This window comes from Passer domesticus, unplaced genomic scaffold (assembly GCF_036417665.1).
Source record: "Passer domesticus isolate bPasDom1 unplaced genomic scaffold, bPasDom1.hap1 HAP1_SCAFFOLD_44, whole genome shotgun sequence".
In the NCBI taxonomy this organism is placed as follows: domain Eukaryota; kingdom Metazoa; phylum Chordata; class Aves; order Passeriformes; family Passeridae; genus Passer; species Passer domesticus.
This window is the reverse complement of record NW_026990160.1, coordinates 1,370,470-1,391,657: the sequence shown is the minus strand read 5'-3', so window position 1 is coordinate 1,391,657 and position 21,188 is coordinate 1,370,470. Positions and strand designations below refer to the sequence as shown.

The 21,188-nt window shown below is 46.4% G+C and overlaps 1 protein-coding gene and 1 long non-coding RNA gene across 2 annotated transcripts in view; both read left to right on the top strand.

Annotated features, from left to right (window-relative positions):
- The window catches only part of LOC135292633 (zinc finger protein 883-like), a 118,591-nt gene that overhangs the window by 26,410 nt on the left and 70,993 nt on the right, over nt 1–21,188 (top strand). The window lies entirely within an intron of this gene.
- On the top strand, nt 18,739–19,695 carry LOC135292655 (uncharacterized). The gene is made up of 3 exons (XR_010354875.1): nt 18,739–18,879; nt 18,992–19,133; nt 19,450–19,695. It is a non-coding gene; the product is annotated as an uncharacterized LOC135292655 (long non-coding RNA).

The window sequence follows — 21,188 nt, the reverse complement described above, 5'->3', positions numbered from 1 at the left end:
GCCAGCAGAGCAGGGCTGGCAGCTGTGCAACAAGTGTTGCCACAAGCAGCAGCTCAGCCAGGGCAGCAAATCAAGAGCTGGGAAGGAGCTGATCTGAAGGCCAAACCTCCTTAGCTCCTGAAAGAGCTGGAACAGTTCCTCATTCCAATGAGGTGCAGTGTTGGACACAGTTCTGTGTGAGCACTGGACAAAAGTTGCTCCCACTGAGTGCTGTGATGGTTTCTGCAGGAGCTCTGGGCTCCTGTGTGTGCTGGACACAATGAGGAGAGAAGGAGCCAAGTGCACTGACACACCTTTGCCTTGAGCATGACCAAACATGGCCTGGACCAAACACACTGCAAGCTTTCCCCTTTGGCCCATGTCTCAAAATGTCAGGTCAGCTGTTGGACAACTCAGGTTGGTTTGGTGTCAAGGAATTTCCCTCAGAAATACTGGGTTGGTCTTCCTCTGTGCCTTCCCCTCAGCAGCCTTGGGGCTGCTCCTGTGTGAAGCCATGTCTCACACAGTTTGGGAGAACTTAATACAGGACATTCTGCAATGAGTCATCTCCTCTGAAGTGTTCCAACAATCCCCTTGCAGTAACAGGAAATTAATACTAATAGATGAAAGTGGAAAAAATTGCAACAGTTTATTAAGAAGCGGAATAGCTGAAAAGCAAGCAAAAAGGCCAGTGAGTTCTAGATATCAAACTGCCAGACCTCACCGTCCCCCTGCTGGGACAAAGACCCAGAATGCCGGAGGAAAATCCCCCCAGGACACGCGTTACAAGGTGGTGCTGGGTTCTCCCTCAGGAAGAACAGGAGCTGTCACGGAGCAGCTCCAGCAGCAGATGAAAGCTCCATGCTTGTCCAGCGTCGACTTTCTCCCAGAGGCAGAGCTCTGTGGAGCGGTCACGGCAGGTGAAGCAGCTGGGCTGGAGCCCCTCGGTGTCTTTTCTCCCCGGCGTGGCTCAGCTCACGCTCTGGGGCTGGGAGCGGGGCTGCTCCACTCCTGCCGGCACCATGTCCCTGGGCTTGGACAGTTTTCTGCCAGGAGAGCCCAGCATGCTGTTACACAGATCTCTCATAAAGGCCCAAACCAACTCCAAACACTCTGCCTACAGCAGCGTTTCACAAAGGGTTGCAGAAATCCAGGACAGCTGCAAGTGAGTGTCAGACGGCTTTAGTCTTGTTCTTGCCAGCAGAATTCTTGATGATCTGATGCAATTTTATTCAGATGTAACACAGGAGCTGTGGTTTTTTATTGAAATATTTCATGATGAGTAACAAGCCTTGGGAGCATGAGGTACAGGACTGATGTGTGAAAGCATGAGCATATCCTCCAAAGTCACCACTTTAATTGTCCATTTTATTACCCTTGTATTTATTCCACACTAATAAGCAAACTCAAGCTTTGCTTGGATATAAAACAGGCACGGCATACCCTACGGTCTCTTGCAGGGTCGCCAGGGCTGGCAGTGACAAAGCAGGCAGTCTGCTTCATTGTGAATCACTACAGATCTGCATTACAATGGGTTTTTAAGTAGCATGGTATTATTAAGATCTCCTTTTCTGCATGAGATACAAAAAGGAGGTTCTGAAATGATTTCCATGCAAGCAGGCCGTAAAGAACTGACCCTGCTATCCTAACGAAGCTTTGGCTTTGGCAATTGCACTCTTCCCATTCATCTTTTGATGCAGACACTCCAGGTTTCCCCCACACCCCTGCAAGGCTGGCAATCCCTGTTTCCCATTTACTGTTCTTCCCTAGAGCCAGTACAATGGCTGCTTTGAAACTAAAAGCCCTGAGATCTGGGCATCTTGAAGGAGCATGAAATGCTAATTAAGTGTTCCCATTGGTAATACCCAGGTCTGCACTTTCCAGAGTTCTGAAGCAGCAGCAGGAGGGCCATGCATCATTCCTGTTGGTGGATGTTCATGTTGCTGGTGTGCAAGAGCAATGGCTTTGAGGAGGGACAAAAATGCCCCTATTCAAACAGTGGCTGTGCAAGAAGATGTGAAGTTTCACTGCCTTTTTTAGGATAGTTTAGAAAGATCTAAGAGAATACTGTGGCATGGAGCAGGTCCCTAATTTTGTCTCCAGAGAAATCCCCAAAGGACACATCGGCTCTGCTGGTGATGGCAACCCCATAAACTCGTGGAGTTGTTTTCCCTGCAACATGCCAGCCTGCCTGGGCTTTACTAGGCCAGGACTAGACCCATAGCTATGCCAACACATGCAGCCACGTGACAGAGTCAGACAAAGTTTTCCTTCAGAAAACTCAATTAACAGATTCACATGCAGTTTCTTCTAGAACATCAGAAGCTGGCAACCATGAGGACTTTGCTGTCAAAAGGTTACAGTTTGCACTGGGCCCAGAAGTATTTTTCCCTAAGGCAAAACAAATTGAAATGTGAAGTTTAAATTTTCAAATGACTATGAAAGGAAACTGTAGAATAATTTCTGGAAATTATTGTCAATGCATTGTCAATGATCATGCAGCCCACCAAGAGCTGGAGCGGAATCCAGAATTGCTTGTTCCAGGTATGCAGGAATTCATTACCCTGGCAAGCACTGGTCCATGGGAACAAATGATCCCATAGCCCTGGGCTGAATGGCACCCAGGCTGGAGTGGAAATAGATTTGAGGAACCCTTGTCACTTGTTATTGGCCTCACAGCCCCACTCACCCCTTGGCAAGCAAGTTGCAAAAAACACTGTTGGACTGCTGTCCTGGGTAAATCTACATACAGATGACTTTTCCATAGCAGGGCATCTTTTCCCAGTGAAATACACATCCTCTTCTTACCTATGAAATTGTGCCTGAAGTCACCTGTGAGCCAGATCTGTGTGAGATTGCAAAGGAGCAAAGCTTTGGCATTTGGGCACACTTCTCTTGGTTTCTTTGCTCAGGTTTTTGTTGAGCACAGAACACATCCAGGTAGAAAACTTTTGACTCTACAGGATCTTTTGTTTCCATTGTCCCCCAGACATGTCAATATGTGGCCCTGTTGTAATGCCAATTTACAAAGAGCAGCACAAACGACACAAAGAAAACATGGCAAAAGAGGAAGAGGAGCAGCCCAGTGATGAAAGGATGTGGTGAGACACTGGCACATGGAGTGAGCTGCACTCCCATAACCTCTGGGCTAGCAGGTCCTGGTCACACAGTCTCCTCCTGGTTTATTTAAATTTCATTTATTTATTTACCTTTTCAAAAAACATCGAAATAAAATATGTACAATTAAAAATATGTCATCAAAATTTCAAGATACAATCAAAACACATTTATTCAAAACTACATTTAAAGATCAGAACATATGTACAACTCTAAGAAGACTAATGCACAAATCCTATTCTTGAAACACTCTTCATGCAGGTGGCAGCTTCTTCCTGAGCTTGGAGGAAAGAGAGCTCTTCTGCGTGGGAGGGTAGGAGATAATGGGAAGTCAGCACAGAAAACCTGTTGGTAAGAGTGTAGGCAGTCAGATCTGCCAAGTGGAGACACAAAGTACAGCAGAGGCCACAATGCAAACCTAACACAGCCAAAGCACCATATTTCATGGGACATATTTCCTGCCAAGATCTTTTATGGGACATTATTTCCAATAGCTGCACAGGGAAACATGCTCCTGCTGGCAGACACTTGAGGCAGGCCAGGGGACAAAATGCTGATCCACTTCCACAGAGGCACCCCAGGAACAGCCTGGCCTCTGGGCTGCCCTGGGACAGCAGGGAGCCCAGAGCCCTGTGCTCTACAGCAATGGCTCAGCTGCACATGCACCCTCCTGCTCCTCTCCCTGCCCCACAGCTGAGCAGCCCTCCAGCTCCACGGGGCACTGGCAGCAGCACAGCTCATTGCAGGGCCACGTGCAGGGCACAGCTGTTCCCTGGCAATGTGCACAGCCTGGCTGGGCTGCCACAAGACCCTTCCTCCCAGCAGAGAGCGGCCCAGCTCCCCCCTCACCTCTGTGTGAGCCTGAGCCAAGCTTGGCCTTAACCTTGTCCTCAGTCTGGAGTTGCTTCAGGCCCCACTCACCATGACTAGGAAGGGTGATGGAGAGAGCAGGGGCAGATGCACGCCCTTCCTTAGTCTTTTGTCATTTTTGGCACAGCTTAGAAGTCACATCCGGAGGTGTCCAACTCAGCCCTTGGTCAGCTTTCTGGAGAACACGATGGCTTCAGCAGCCCAAAAGGCTGTTGAGGTTTTCCCGCAGGTGGGGAGGCTTGCTGGCAGCACACTTCCTCAGCTGGGTGCCCATCACCTCGCAGAGGGCACAGGCCAGCTTGGTGAGCACCGTGCGGATGCTGGCGCTTGGCACAGGCAGCGCCTTGTTCTCCAGGCAGGACCAGAGCACGGGCAGGGCGCAGCGCTGGACCACTGCAGGGCTCCTGGCATGAACCCACTCCACCAGCACTGCCGGGAGAGAGACACAGCTCCTTACCCACCAGCCTCAATGCAAACAGGGATCTGCCTCTGCTTGTGCTTCTTGGGAGCCTCTCTGGCTGAGGTCAGTGAAACAGCACACAGAGCCCCATGACCCAGAAACGGGCAATGCAGCTGATCATCCTGGAAACAGAACCACCAACCCCTCAGGACTAATTTGTCCAACCAGAGCCTTGTCCCTGTGGCAGACTTTGTACCTTCCCGAAAGCATTTCACAATCTGTTTCTGCAAGAACAATGACTGAAATGTCAAATTGCTTTTTATTTCCATTAAGAAGTTGTCTAAACTCACACTGAAGATTTGGAAATGCACCCTAGAGAGGCAACTGAGAGATTTCTAATAAGAGGGATGATTCAATTTTTCTAACTTTGATGTCAAGGGCCAGAAGTCTAACCTGGCTCTCCCCTTTGCTCAGTGGTGCACAGCAAAGGGCAGCACTAGAACCCACTTCAAAACTCCAGCCCACCAGAGATGGGTGCTGCCTGACAGCTGGATGAGAAACACCAGTGACTAGCTGGTGTCTTTGGCAGAATGCTTTTGAGGCTTCCAACAAAATGCTGTTTCAAACCTCAGGGTGTCTTAGAGAATTACCCAGACCCCATTGCCGTGGCATTTGGACATCTCCACATTTTAATGGCATTTCCACTCCCAGTGTTAGTGCCATTTTTTCTTATAATGGCCACTGAAATAAGAGCATAGCGAGAGAAAAATGCTGCACAGCAGATGGAAATTTAACCAAAACACAAGCGTTCTCTCACATTGTCTCTGAAATTTGCACTCTGCTCATTTTCTGAACTGAACCATATCAAACACAGACAAAAATTTACTACCAACAGGCTTCTTGCATGGCAAATTTGGCTGGGAGATCAAAACCTGAAGTGGCCTGGAGACCATTCTTATTTTCTGATCAGGTAAAATGTTATGTAGTAGCCATTTATCATGCTGTGCTGGAAGAGACTTCATTTTCTCTATGCTGTTAATCCACCAGCACCTTAATGCAGCAATTCAACATTGAAACAGCTCCTGAAAGACCCCCAACCAATTCTGCTAAGCAGGGAAAGGGTTATGGTACCCCTTTCTAAATGGGAGTTCATTTGAGTTTAAATGTAATTAAAGACATTGGTGACTATTGAAGGTGAGGAACAGCTGTCTGTTCCTACTAAATCTCAGAGAGAACATCTGCTCTTTCTAAAGTAGTCCTAATTTATGCTTAATTCCTTTATTTGAAAAAGAGTTCAAAAGAACTGCAAAACTAAATTCCCTGTTGCTGGAGATCTATTTTATTCAAATGCTCTATAACGGGCCTTTGACATTCCTAATCACTGAACATGCCCTTTTGAGATTCCTAATGAAGACACAAAGTTATGACACCTAGCATTTAAAGATGCTGGCATAATTAGCAGTGGATTTAGCCCCAGCTAAAGAAAGGCTAACAATTGTCTTCTCTGCTATATATTGAGATTATAATTTTTCCATTCTTTGGCTACTGCTGACATAGCAAGCTCCTCTGAGGAATCCATTAACAGCTGCATTTGTAGCATTTGGGACAGCGCAGACACAGGCAGACACTGTTTGCACACCCTGAAATGCTCACTCCAATACCACTTGGATTCCAGCACAGGCAGGGAGCCCAGCACTCTGCTTCTGCCCCTGTGCCCCCAAAGGCTGCCTTGCACTAAATCCGTGCCTCTAAGACGTGTGTTGAGTTTTGACCTAAGCTGTGACCCCCAGGCTCTGCACGGTTCAGCCTCAAAACTTCCCAAGAGAAAAACAAGAATTCTGTGAGAACAAAACAAACTGATTCCCTGAAACAGCGTTTGCCACCGTTTTCCCTAAAGGATCACAGATGTCCCTGAGCTCCCAAGAGAGGAGCCAGCTGGGGTATTTGAGCCCCTCCCTTTCCTGCAGGTGGGTTCTGAGATGCCCCAGTGAGGGCTCAGCCCTGAGGCCGAGCGCTGCCCCAGCTCAGGTGCTGCACAGCTCTGCAGCAGCCAGGGAAACCTGCCAAATACACCTGCCTTGGCTGCTGGGCAGGAGGGACAAGCTCAGCACCTCCTGATGTGGAGGAGCTACTCTGCTGTCTGCTCACAGGCATTCCCTGTAAATACTCCCTCGGAGACCTCTTGGCTTAGAAGGGGAGGCCATACCTGCGATACTCCTGGTGACATCCAGCAGAGCTTGGCCACTCAGATGACTCCATTGGTGGCTGAACTCTTTCAGCAGTGATACTTTATCTACAAGTGAAACACATGTTTCTGCTCACTTGTCTGAGGTCATAGGAGAAAGGAGAGTGGGGAGGGAAAGGGCAGGGCAACCCCATTTTATCAAAGAAAGTAAATTTCTGCTGATTTCTGAATTGTTATTGACTTTCTTTCCTGCCTACTTGGCAGGGTTTCAAATTCCAAAAAAAAAGCTCTCCTTTCGCATCTGCAAATCCAAACTCATCTCCTGTAGCAGGAGCTATGTTAAAGCATTTCACATCAGGGACCTCAAGAGGAGTTCAGTCACATGTAAGAAGCAGTGAAAAGGTTTTGCATCCCAGAGCAAAAAGGAAGAAGCCCATCCTTGGCACACAGAAAGGCACTGAGTCAGACAGTTCATGAATTCACAGAGCAGCTGAGGTGGAGAAAGTGGAAATTCCCCTTGAACATCTGCCTCCTCAACACTCCAATTTTCAGAGCTGACATAAGTCTATGTGGCAAAGGAATTTAGAGCAGCCCTTGCCTATGTAGTTCTTTGCTATTGCCACCTTGCCCCACACAAAACAACACGTAGAACAAGGCATCGCTGCAGCTGGATTTAGACTTGCTTGTTACAAAGAAATTAACTTGGTGAATCATAAGTTCCCCTTTGAAAAAAGAAGAGAAAGAAGAAAGGTAGAACATAGGCAGCTAATGCCTATAATATAGAGCCTGCCAGGTGCCAACAGCAAAGCTGTTCATTTGGGAATTCAAATGGGGACCAAGAAAACTGCAAAACCCCTTTCCCTCTGAATTGTAGCAAAGTTGTAGTCCAGGACTTGCTCTTCAGAGCTGCAGCACAGAGCCAAGGGCTGCTGGGACTGTTGGGCAATGCTGCTGCACATTCCAGCCTGCTGGGGATGGTGCATAAGGACTGCACCTGCACAGCTTCTGGTGGCTGCCAGCTGGAGCCTTCCACAGACAACAGCAGCCGCCAAGGCACTCAGCGTTCTCTTGTGTGGGAGAGACAGAGGCACAGGAGAGGAGAGTCCATGCCAGGGCTCAGCCTTACCTAAATGAGCAATGGATTCTTCCAGTGCGCTCACAGCTGCGGCATGAACCCCGGGATCCTTTGAGTTCAGGTTCTTTGTTATTCCCTGCACCAAAGGGATCATCACCGGGTTCAGGGCATCTTCCAGGAGGCCGATGATTTCAGCCAGCACATCCAGCGCCTTCTGCTTCACTTTCTTGTGGCTGTCAGATATTCTCAGGACAAAATAATCAAAAATCTGTGAAGAGAACAAGCAACATGAAAGCTGGATTAGAATGTCTTTGTTTGAAGAGTGGATATAGCACTCAGCAACGTAAAAGATGAAAATGATCCTCTCTCTCATGTCAGCACTTGCTTGCACAATTTCACTCTTTTCCTGTGGGCCACTCACTGGAATGGTAGCGCAACCTCATGCTGCTTGAAAGATTTTCTTCTATTTTTAAGAGGTTTGGCTGGGGACAGATGAGTTCCTATTGTATTTCTTTCCATCTAGAAATCATTAAATCAATTCCATTTGTTAATGCAAAAGGCTACCTTTGCTTTGCAAGTATGTAAGCAGATATTTACAATGCCCATTTTTCTATACAGTTGCCTCAAGTATTGAGGGCAGCTATGATTTTGGCAAAACTATGGCTGGAGAAGATCTAAGTTTGATGTTGTCTGTCTCAAAACCTGTGTCTGGAGGAGGGCAGGGCTCTGATCAACTCTTCCAGGATCCAGATCATTTCTCTAACAAAGAGGGAGACTTCTGAAATGAAATGTGCTGTACAGCTCTCCTTAGAGCAGGTTCAGTCCCTTGACAGCCACAGCATCAGGCACCGTATTCTGGAAAAAGGGAAAAAGCAGCTACTGGGAGGAGAAAACATGGATCTGTCCTTAGCTGTTTTCTTCCTTTCCAAAGAGAACAAAAGGCCCCCCAAGAAGGGTGAGCGCTGTCTTTACGAAGAGGAATAGGGACAAGTGGAAATGAGTTCCAGAGTTGTGCCTGAGCAAGACAAGATGGAGTTTACAGAAAAATTCTTTCAAAAAAACTGGCTTTAAACCAACCCAGCCTAATACTTCTCTTCCCCATGCAAATCCATCATTTCTCTAGAGAACAACAGCCATGCTTTCAGTGGCTGGATTCTCTTCACTTAACCCAACTAGCAGTAGGAGACAGCAGCAATTACAGCAGCAGAAAATGCTGCCATCATCTGATGAACAGCATCAATGGGCACCTGCCAGACAAATGCAGCTGGACTGAAAAAACTTGTCCTGAAGCCTGAACCTGGTATAAATTTGTCTGGGTAAGAAGGACCAGCCTGTCCCAAACAGCCAGGATGGAGTGCCAAGACTCACTGAATTAACTTTACTTCTGCAGCCTTAGGAAAGGGTCTAAAAGAAAGGGACAATGAAGACACCCTACATACTTGGACAATGTTAGCGGAGATGAGCTGGGGGCTGGTTTTGCACAGGTCTAGGAGGAGTGCCACTCCTTCCATGCGTGTCTGAAACCCCTTGGCTTCCAGGAGATGGTAAAGCTTCTGGAGCGGCTCCGTTTCTTCCACAGCTGCAGGCAGTGTGACCTGGGCTTTGGCACGGTGTGCGAGGCATCCATCAGAGGTAGGTTTCACCCTGGAAAATAAATCCAAATTAGGACCTGTTGGTGACAATGCCTTCAGTTAATTGTGAGCAAAACAGCTTGAGGAGCTTTCCTCATGATGTTATTTCAAGCTAGAAAATCATGAGGCTCGGAAGAACAACATGGACCTTGTGACTATCATTATGGGAGACAATCTGCAAGGAACATTCTCACAGTGCTCACTCAGGAAAACCAAGGATGAGATGCATCTCATCTATCTTCAGATGGCTTCCAAGGCACAGGGGTTAGATTGCTTTGTGGGGAAAGAGAGACACTACTTCCAAGTTTAAATGCCTCTTCATATGGGACGTGTGTGCCTTATAATAAGGAAACTCATCAGTCTGGAGAAGTGTCTCTACAACCAGGCATGGCAATCTGCAAAAGCAGCTCAGATGCATCTGAACAGATGAACAGGGGCATATCTGAAGGATCCAGAAAATCAGTAATAGAGATAAAACCAGAAGCCAGACATCCCAGAACTATGCTCACATTTTGTTTGCTTCCCTAGAGACTAGATGCACAGCTCAACAACCCCACAGGGAACAATTCTCCTGGATCAACCTGTCTCTTCCATGAGCATGGAAAGATGCTAGAGCCATGCTACTGAGGCATGTGGTCACGTTCCTGCCACTGCTGAGCACGACAGAGCTAAATAAATCCCCTCTGTTATCAGAGGAGCATAGGTAGCTCTGCCACTGGCATGAAGAGACAGCAAGGACCAAATTCCCGTCTTAAATGCTGATTGCAGCACAGGGGGAAATAAACCAAACATGCTTTCCATCGAGCAACATATATAAAGGACAGGAATATCAAGAGAAAACGTCCACTTTGAGACAGCTGTTGACCAAAGTTGCAAAGGAATTGCCTTGCTACTTCCTACTCAAACTTGGTACTGTCTGAGGGTAAGAAAGCTATGACTCAGCCAGGCCAAATCACATGGATGAGCCCTGCATCTTTGAGGAATGGCACCTTGCTTCTAGTATGGGACTTCTCATCAAAACACCCATCTGAAAAAGACTCCACTCAGATTAAATAAAAAACCACCCTAGTTCAATTTACTTGTCCCAAGTCAGGCAGCATAAAAGTGGACCTCTCCTAGCCTCCACAACCCTGCCCTTGCCACTGCACTGGATCATCTGAGCTGCCACCAATGGATGTCTTTTTGTCTCTCCATTTTTTGTGGAAAGCCCTCCAGAGAAGTTGTGTTCAGCGTAATGCAGAAGTAGACATTTTTTATCCTAGAGCATTTGTAGGGAAAGGAAACAATCTCTGGCACTGGTCATCTCTGCCAGAAAGATTTGCCTGAGGAAGAGGCATGTGAAGCTTGTCATGGGCTTTGTCACATCTGACAAAAGTGCTCAGTACTGTTTGCTAGAAGGCAATGTGGCCTGGGGCTTCTTGGAGCCATCGTTCCTCTTCTCCACCGGCTCCTTGACAGATGGACGTTCACCCTTCTGGTTTTCCATCCCCTAGAGAGACATAAAGAAACCCCATCAATCTTTAGGATATAAAACAGGAAATTCCTGTGTAAAACACAAGTTAGAACCAGAATCACTGCTACCAAGCCCTAGGGAAACATTTCCTAACTTACAGAAATAAACAGACCAGAGATTCAGTGATGCCAACTCTTTGTTTTCAATAGCCCAAGGCAGGTTATGGGTGCTACCACACTGAGCTGCAGTCTAAAATCCCACATTCATTAGTCCTGAGCATAAATGGGAATAATACAAACTGGTAGGCAATGAGTGGTCTTAAAGGAAGCAGCAGAAAAAGCTGGACTCTGTGGGGGTTGGCCCATTGTGTTGGAAGTTGATTTGGTTCAACACTCACTCTCCCTGTGCCTGCACAAAGGCACACTTCCTTCTATAATGTTGATAAAAAAATAAAATCCCCCTCCTAACAAACAAAGGATTTTTCACTGGATGCTGCTGAATTCACCAAGCTTCTTCCAGCTCCACAGGGCTTGACAGCAGGGCAGTATTCCCAAAAGACAGACAGTAATTGTAGTAACTAGGATTGACTTGGACATCTTTTGTATATTTGGAAGTTTTCTTGGTACTACCGCTTCCATGTCTTTTGCAAGGAGTCTGTTATCTTCAGACTCTGTTATGTTCAATTGTCAATTAATTGCTTTACTGGGGGCAGAGTAGGGAGAACATGGTGGGGGCTTACTCCTAAAGGTAAACCCATTTTCTCCTCTTTCCCTTTCCTCTTTGTGACCCATTTTCAAAGTATTCAAAACCCCACTTATTCCCTAATAATAGCAGTTTCTTTGTGGCCTGCAGATGAACAGGCTGAGGATTAACAGCTCATTCCCAGGAGCAAAATGATTCAGCAGAAGAGGAATGAGATAAAGATACATTGGGTATGCTTGACCTCATGTAAGCAGTGGCAATACTTGCACAAAGGAGACATTTCTCCCGTCAAGCACTTACTTCCTTCTTAATTCTTGTCAAAATATCTTCCAGATCACGTGTGGAAAGAGATTGTTCCAGAAGCATTTTAAATTTTTGATGGCTCAGCAACATCTTCACCATCTCCTGTCCATAATGCCTGAGGAAGGATAGAAGGAAGGGCAGGAGAAAGGAAGACAGGAAGGGAGGGAGGGAGGCAGAAAGGAAGGCAGGCAGGAAGGAAAGAAAAGTGAAGAAAGGAAGAGTGTTAACAGAAGAGGCTGACACTTTAAACTCATCAGGTGCAACCCCTGCATGAGAAGGCATTACCTACTCAGCAAAAAGGGAGATTTACCTCCACTTGACACTGCACAGTGCTGTCAGCTGAACACAAGAGGCAAGAGGAGAATGTGGGGCCACAGAAAAATACCATTTCACTCTGACACTGTGGGTGTTCCCAGGGAATAAGCAAAACACATCTGCTTTGTTGTCAGAGCCTATTAGCAGTGTCTTGCTGCCATTGCACAAAAATTTGCCTTTCTTTAACTGGCAGGGAAGCCAGGACAAAACACCTCCTGCATCCTGTTGATTATTCTATACTATATGTATGCACAGGGGTAGCTAGTTGCTCTGGTGTTCTTGGCAGCTATTAATGGGAATTTCATCATCAAAGTAAGGTGATTTTGGTGGTTTGGGTTGATTTTGCCACTAGGAACCCAGTTTTCTTCAAGAAGAAATTTGGAGGTCATTGAGCCACAGATAACAGCATTCTAGAAATCTGCAGAAGGGGTTTTAGAAAGAGTGAATATATTGTCTAAAGACCCCTGAAATATTTCTAGGAATGTCTTAAGTTAATGAGAAGCAGATGTTTGGGATCCTTCAGTGATGAGTATTAGCCAACACTTTGGCTTTGTGTTTTGCACCTAAGGCCAATCAGAACTGTTGGACTGGCTAATCTGAGCTCTTTTGATCTCAGTAAAGAATCCTTCAAGTCACAGGAAGTTGGCAATGCTCCTTCTTGCTGGCCAACCTCAGGTTACCCAGTACAGTCATTTCCCCAGGCATTCCAGAGCAGTGGTCACAGCACCAAGTCTGACTGAACTCGAGAAGCATTTGGACAATGCTCTCAGGCACATGGAGTGACTCTTGGGTGCCCTGCACACGGCTGGGAGCTGGAGTGGATGACCCTGATAGGTGCCATCTAACTGGGCATATTCTGTGATTCTATGACCCTTATCCACACAGTGAGGTCACTTATTATTGCCTTGAGTTTCCACACTTTTCTGGTTTTACCTTTAAAGCCAAACACAAAAGGGTTTTCCTGTTTCAGGAAGTGAAATGAAGATCATTAGCTTGTGTCCTGGTGACAGTCCTGAGCAAGCGTCCCTGCCACCTGTGCCAGCCTCTCAGCCCTGGCTGTGCCTGCCAGCTTCGTGACTCCCATTTTCTGCATCAGGGACAGGAGGAGTTGGGCCGCACACTTCCGCACCAGGGCGTAGCGGCTCCTGGGAAGGAGAGAGCAAACCCTGGGGCACGGGGAGAAGGAGCAGCAGCAGCACAGGCCTTGGCCAGAGCCTGCTCCCTGTCCTTGCTGGGGGAAGGGGGCCTGGCTTCTCCCTGCAGCTGCCGACACCTGCAGAAGGTTCTGTCCTCAGATAAACACAAAGTTAGCATTGGGCTGCTCTGTGCAATGATCCTGATGATCCTGAAGGACCCCTTCCAACTGGCCATATTCTATAGTTCTGTGATTCTGAGAACTAATAGGCTGCAGGAGGGCAGAAATAGGTGACAAGAGGAAAGAAATGAGGTTGATCAGAGAATGAAGTCACTGAGTTCCCAGAACGTTGTATTGTGCTTTTTGTTTTATTAGTAGGTTTATGGTTTGATTTGTGATTTTGTGGCTTTCCTTGGTGCTGTTTTCCTTTTGTTTCTGCCTTTTCCCAGCTATTTCGTCAGCTAGTTTCTAGTTTCTATTTCTCCAAACTCTAGCCATTTATTGAAACCGCTTTTCCTCATTTGGAATGTTATTGGTTCACTGCTGTTATCCCTGCCTAGGATTTTTACTCCCAACTCTCCTGATTTGTTGAAAGTTGTGCATTCCCCTGAGACCTGCCCACACTTAAAAGTCTTTGTTTGCCCCTTGATCGGGGTCCCAGGAGAGGAAAAGGGGAAGTTTACCATCAAATAAAGTTTCCCTGGGACCCGTGTGCGCTGCCTGTGTTTTATATTGCACCGAAACAATTGACAACTGGGATTCAGCGGAGCTCCAGGGAGAACCTGCCGCCACCCCCCTCTTGTCATCAGCTAGCCGGGAAGCGGCAGTTTCGCGTTCCCAACATGGGGCAAGATAAGATCATTTACGAGCTCCTTTTATGACTCTAAGAGGAGCCCATCGGTGAATTTTATGGTTCTATGGACTTTCTCCGCCCTTCCTTCTCACTCAGAAGCGGAGAAAGAAAGCTTGCAGAAGACTCGACTGAGTCAGGACTTTGCGCAGACAGCAGGAAAAAAGCTGCTGGGCTCCTGCAGCAAGGCAAGGTGCGTGCACGGGGACAAGCACACCAGGGACCCACAGTGGACGCACCCTCAGTCTTGGGAACAGGCTTTGGAGCACCAGGAACACCCAAGTCCCTGGAGGCAGCAAGCCGAGGAAGAGAAAGTCCCCAGTCTGTCAGCGATCAGAACATCAGTTTCAGCACACCCTGATGAGAAGTGGAACTGCCGTGGTGGTCAACCAGCGTCACTCATCCGGCAGAAGAGGGCTGGCTGGACGGATATCTCGTCTCCCAGGAAAAATCGGCCAGAGGCCCGGCGCCAGTGGGTGAGCTGTGCCACAGCGGGGGTTTTTATCTTTTTTCTTTTTTCTATCCCTGGCGGGTGGAATTTTCTCAAGGGCCCGTGGCCAGGCCCGTGAGGATCTTTATCTCTGGCACATTTCCCTCTCCCACCTCATCAGAAGGTCCTCCTCTTGTCCTTCTAAGAAGGACAGGAGCAAGACAAAAGATTTTCACAGGTCAGCAGCACACTGGAATTCCCCTGTTCCCTTGTCCCTCAGACTTTCCAAAAGCAACCCTTCCCCGCCCCACCTCCCTGGGAGCTGGCTGGCCGCACTGCTCCGAGCGCCCAGCCGCTCGCTGTCCAGGCCTCACTGGGGAACTGCAGCGAGTCAGGCCCCCCACCCCGCTCTTGGTCTGAGATGGACGATGGCCACTCCACCTTAGACACGCTTTCCCCCCTGCCTTCTTTTCCGCTCCTGAATCTCTCCGGCAGCCCATCCTCCCCTGAGGGGGCCACATTCCACGGGGAAGGTGTCAGCCCGTTCCTGCTGAGGGGGAGGCGTGGGTCTGAAGCAATGTCTGCTCCTTCTCCAGTTCCGCCTCTGGGGACGAGGACCCCAACCCGGCCCCTGCCCAGAAACCGCTCTCCTTGAGAGCCCCCTCCCCTCGGGAGGGGAGCCCTGCGGGGAAGAGGGAGAATTGGAAACCCGATCTGGTAATCGCAGTCTTGCTTTCCCCCACAGGGCAGCGGGCCCGGATCCATCCCCTCACATAACCCTAATCACTTGAGCAGCCAGCAATTGCTTTACAACATCTTCTGTGAAATTCAGATTGAATTAGCATTTAATTTTTATAAAAGACCTTTTAAATAATTTAGGATTTTAAAAAACCCTTGTAAGAAATTTTCAAATTATAGACTTGTGAATTTTAGTGATTGCAAGAAACAATAAGTAAGCAGAGAACCAAAAGAACAATTTAGAAGGTTTTGTTATTTTTATGCAACTTTATATATTTTTGATAATTTAAGTATTTTAATTTTTAACTCTAAGAAGTGCTGCTCAAGTTTCCCTGTCCAGTTTCCTAGTCAAACCTTACCCAATGTTCCTTTTAATTTTATATTACTATATATTGGCAAAAGCACAAATTTTAATTCAGTTTATATTTTTACAAAATTGACAAGTTTAAAAATTCAATCATAGAATTATCCTTTAAACCCTGGGTATTGCCTTTTTGCAAAGGGCCCTGCAAAGGCCATACTCACAGTGATGATATTAAAGGGTGAACTGAAAGTTTTTGCTTTAAATTAATTAGAGGTTTTATAACAATTGAGTTTTAATAATAATTAGTTTGTTAATTTGAAAAGTTATTAATGTCATTTGAAAATGCAAAATACCTTTTTAAAGGTTTTTAAACAGTGCTTTTTACAGAAGTAAAAGATTATTCATTTGATTAAATTTATAAAAGTTCAATTACTATACAGGTTTTCAGTTTTGAAGAATTAAGTGGTTTTATTTTGAACATATGTTTTTGTATGGTTTTTAAAAAAATGAGTTGTTTGTCATATTTGAAATCATTTTGGAAAACTAACCCAGTTGTTCAGTTGCATGTTATAGAAAGAAGAATGTTATAACTACACCGAAGTCTACTATGCTACATTTGATCATGACCATTTTCTGAACTGAATTTCCTTGAAGAGAGAAAACCTTCAAACTTGAGTTTCCCAACAGAAGAGCAAGATAACTGAAGTTTTGAAACAGAGAAGAAGATCAGCCAAATTGATGTGAAGAACATCTCATTGCTTTGCTTTGTATTATGAAATAAATTGTAGTTGTATTAATAAAAGAAATGTTAAATTGTTAAAAAAATAGTAACCAGGAGCCAATTGGTTTTTAATCAATTTAATACCATACCTTCAAGTTTTAAATCATAAGTTTTGAGTCAAAATGAAAAGAAAATTTATATTTATTTAACATGAAATAAATTTGTTTGTTTTACACATTGAACTCCTGGAAACTATGAAACATCTTTCTATGGAACATCCTTTTATGAAATGGTAAGCTTTCTATGAAATGTTCAATTCTTTTTAAGTTTGTCACTTTTGAGTTTTTGTTTGACAATTTAAAACAATTTTTTAATTACCTTTTGAGCCCAATTTTTACCAGCTAATTATTCAAAAATTAAGATATTATTTCGCAGTGAATTGAAGAAATTAATAAAATGATAGTTAAAATACATAATCAGTGAAAAACAAGACAAGTATAAGCTAAATTAGACATATCCAAAATTATTTGAGTTTTTGAAAAAATTTTAAATTATAATTCGTTTTATTTTTTGTAAAATTTTATGATTTATTACACTAATACCTTTTGTTCTTTTAGATAAACTTTAATGTCCTTTTTGTATTTAAGAACAGGCAGATGTTGTATCGTGCTTTTTGGTTTATTACTAGGTTTATGGTTTGATTTGTGATTTGGTGGTTTTCCTTGGTGCTGTTTTCCTTTTGTCTCCGCCTTTTCCCAGTTATTTCGTCAGCTAGTTTCCAGTTTCTATTTCTCCAAATTTTAGCCGCTTATTGAAACCACTTTTCCTCCTTTGGAATGTTATTGGTTCACTGCTATTATCCCTGCCTAGGATTTTTACTCCCAACTCTCCTGATTTGTTGAAAGTTGTGCCTACCCCTGACCTCCCCCCGCATAGAAGTCTTTGTTTGCCCCTTGATCGGGGTCCCAGGAGAGGAAAAGGGGAAGTTTACCATCAAATAAAGTTTCCCTGGGACCCGTGTGCACTGCCTGAGTTTTATATTGCACCAAAACAATTGACAACTGGGATTCAACGGAGCTCCAGGGGGAACCTGCCGCCACCCTCTCTTGTCATCAGCTAGCCGGGAAGCGGCAGTCCTAGGCATGAAGATGCGCAGGATCTTCCACAGATGCTCAGCAGGCAGTAGGATTGCGGCTGGACGTCACTCTGGAAATGCCAGTGGCTCAGCTGAGAGCTCTGGCAGTGACTGACACTGCACTGAGAGGGGCCACAGTCCTGCAAGGGTCTTTCATCAGGAGCAAAGAGCAGCCTGGAGGGTGGGCAATGCTGGATCTGTACCACTGCGTGCTCATCCTTCACCTGAATGTGGAGCTGCCCCCAAAGTTGCCATGCATCACTTTTTCTTTTTCTCCTCTTGGGTATATTTTGGAGCAGCTGTTCTATGTGGCTTTTGATGGTGATCCTGTGGCAAGCAGCCATTTGCCTGCTGTGCTATCCTCACAACTAATACTAACTCCTCATTCCCTGTAGTTTTATTTGGGGTTTTTGATCTATTTTTGGACTGGTTTGTGTGGGTTTGTTTGTTTGTATGGGTTTTTGTCTGATTTGGTTTGAGGATTTTGTTTGCTTTTTTAGAAATGACTGGTGAAGTTTTCCAAACTCAAGAAAATGTAAAGCAGGCTTGAATTTGCAGAAATTCCTTTGGGCTGGGTTTAGCTGCATCCCCCAGGCTCAGGATCACTAGTATATTTTCAGGTTTTGCTCTGCATATCAGCCTGCCCAGAAGCTGCTTGGTGTTTCACAAATGGAGAAGACAATGGACATTGTGCCAAGCTTCCTTTCCAACAGAAAAACCTGGGTCAGCATGACAGAAAAGAAGAAACAAAAAATCACCAGTTAGAAGAGAACCAGTGTCCCACCATCTTCCTCTCCACTCTTATTAATTTTGTACATTTAGAGGCAAACGTGGGTCTAAAGCTTGCATCTCTCAGTTCCTGATGCTATTTGCTACCCTTCAGCCTTGACTGGCCCTGATGTGACTGACTGCTGGGCAAGTGGGGCTGGGGATGCTCAGCCTGGAGAGAGGAGACACTGGGAGGCCTCACTGTGGCTCTGCAGGACTGGAAGGGTCCCGCAGGAAAGAAGGGGACAGAGTGTTCAGCAGGGCCTGTGCTGACAGGACAAGGGGGGATGGCTTTCAACTGCAGCAGGTTGATTGAAGCTGCATCTAGGGAAGCTGCTCTTTTCCACTGGGGGTGGTGGGGCACTGGCCCAGGCTGTGCACAGAGGCTGTGCATGCCCCATCCTTGGCAACAGGGCTCTGAGCAGCACGCTCTGGGGGAAGACTGCTCAGCTGGGAACAAGATGTTGTTCTTCAGGCTCCCTTGCAAGCCCAACCGTTCAGGGACTCCATCATTCCATGGTCTCCACTGTCCACTTCAGATGGAGCCTGGGAACTGTGATGTCACAGCCCACGCTCCAGCTGGAACGTCCAGCGCCCAGCAAAGGGCACAACACAACCATTGGCGGTTGTGTTTGCACACTCTTCACCCTGCTCCTGCCCACTCTGCTTGTCACCTGCCCCCTGATAACCCCATCACTCCTGAAAGATCCTGAGTGCCTGGATTTTGTCATCCAGCCCTGCAGGATGTTCCCATTTGTCCTGAGGAAGGTATGGTGCCATTCCATGGAGGTGGACACTCCCCACCTGCCTGGGTGGGCTGGAGCTCTGTGGGGATGGAGTGGGACAGGGACCCCACTCTGAGGTTTTGCTACCTCTGCAGGCTGTCCCAGACAGAGAGGAGGAGATGGAGGTGGATATTGAGATTGATAGAGAGGAGGAGATGGAGGTGGATGTGGAGGTGGAAGAAGAGATGGAGGTGGATGTGGAAGAGTCCATTGAGGACATGGACATTGATTAAGAAGGTGAGGAAGAGGCCATGATCTTGGCATGAAGAGCAATGCCAGCAGCAGGACAGGCAGAGTGGGTCTCCTGCTGCCAGGCTGGGGCTGGGCTGGGTGCTCCCTGCTCAGGGACATTGTACCCAGGGCACGGGATTCTGGTGGCCATCCACAGCCTGTCCTCTGCCTGCTTTGCTCCACACAAGCTCCATGCCAGACCCAGCCAGGCTCAGTTCTGCTAGCAGAGTCCTGCTGCTGGGCCAGCTGTGCCAGCCTAGGGGCACATGCAAGAGCCCTCTGTGCCTGACTGGAGTGACCGTGGCATTTGCTTTTCTTCCAGGTGCGACGGACACCACAGAGACACCACCCTTTTGTATATATGTTCTGCAGTTTGTTGTTTTCCTTTAGAATATAGAGTTTAGGGCAATTTTTGACTTCTGTAAATACGTTTCCCATAGTTTTGCTAGGTAGGTTTTTCTGTTTATATGTTCTATCGATTGTTGTTGTCACAAATATTCTTACAATGTAAATATCTTCTGTATTTTTGCTGCTGTTTTTCTGTAATAAACAAATTTTATTTTTCACACCCCAGTTCTCCTTGTATTTGCTTCAGGCACAGGCAGCATTTTGCAAAGTTGTAGTTTCCACTTGCTCCAGGTTCCCAGGGCTGGAGGTCACAAGTAGATGAAGGGGAAAAAATCCACAATTAAGAGTGTCCATGACACCCAGAGCCAAAAGAAGCCCAGGGGATCAGGAAAGAGGGAAGCACGTGCTCCAAACAACAGCAGAAATGAAGTGAGAGCTCTGGAGGGAACAAAAGAAAGAGGCAGCCTGAAGAAAGGAAAAAACGTCTCCCCACAGGGTGTTTTGCTTTATTTCATTGAGAGTCTCTTCTAGCATGTGGTGGAAACCCAGAAAAATAAAGGTCAGGAGAAGCATGGTTTCTTGGGAACATTGCTGCATAGTAGACAATCCTTGTGCAAATCAGTCCATGCAGCACTCACATATTGAATTGCTTCTCTTCCTGGGGATGCAGAGTTGCTTTATTTACTCCAAGCAAGATTTTCTCCCTCCTCCCTGGCAAAGAACAAGCTCCCATCCTGGCAAGCGCTCGCTGCTTTCCTTAACACTCATCACAGCCATGCTAAGGAGAGTGGAGCAGGTTAATTGATCACTTGTTGCAAGTTCTAAGTCCTTCTTAGATAAGGACCATGCTCAGCTGAGTGACAGTGAAGCAAAATGGCAAGCCAGGAATACATTGCCCTGCACACAACATCCTCCATTCCCATGGGATGGTTTCTCACTGGCACACAGGAGGAAGGAAGGAACCCAAATGCATCATTGTACATCAAGTCATACGTGCTGAGGGATGAACAGATCTCACGGGGATATGGAAACCCCCCCTGAAAACCAGTTCAGAGAAATCCTGAGCTGTTTTGTGGTCCTAGGCATGAAGATTTAGGCTCAGGATCTTCCACAGATGCTCAGCAGGCAGTAGGATTGCGGCTGGATGTCACTCTGGAAATGCCAGTGGCTCAGCTGAGAGCTCTGGCAGTGACTGACACTGCACTGAGAGGGGCCACAGTCCTGCAAGGGTCTTTCATCAGGAGCAAAGAGCAGCCTGGAGGGTGGGCAATGCTGGATCTGTACCACTGCGTGCTCATCCTTCACCTGAATGTGGAGCTGCCCCCAAAGTTGCCATGCATCACTTTTTCTCCTCTTGGGTATATTTTGGAGCAGCTGTTCTATGTGGCTTTTGATGGTGATCCTGTGGCAAGCAGCCATTTGCCTGCTGTGCTATCCTCACAACTAATACTAACTCCTCATTCCCTGTAGTTTTATTTGGGGTTTTTGATCTATTTGTTGCACTGGTTTGCGTGGGTTTGTTTGTTTGTATGGGTTTTTGTCTGATTTGGTTTGAGGATTTTGTTTGCTTTTTTAGAAATGACTGGTGAAGTTTTCCAAACTCAAGAAAATGTAAAGCAGGCTTGAATTTGCAGAAATTCCTTTGGGCTGGGTTTAGCTGCATCCCCCAGGCTCAGGATCACTAGTATATTTTCAGGTTTTGCTCTGCATATC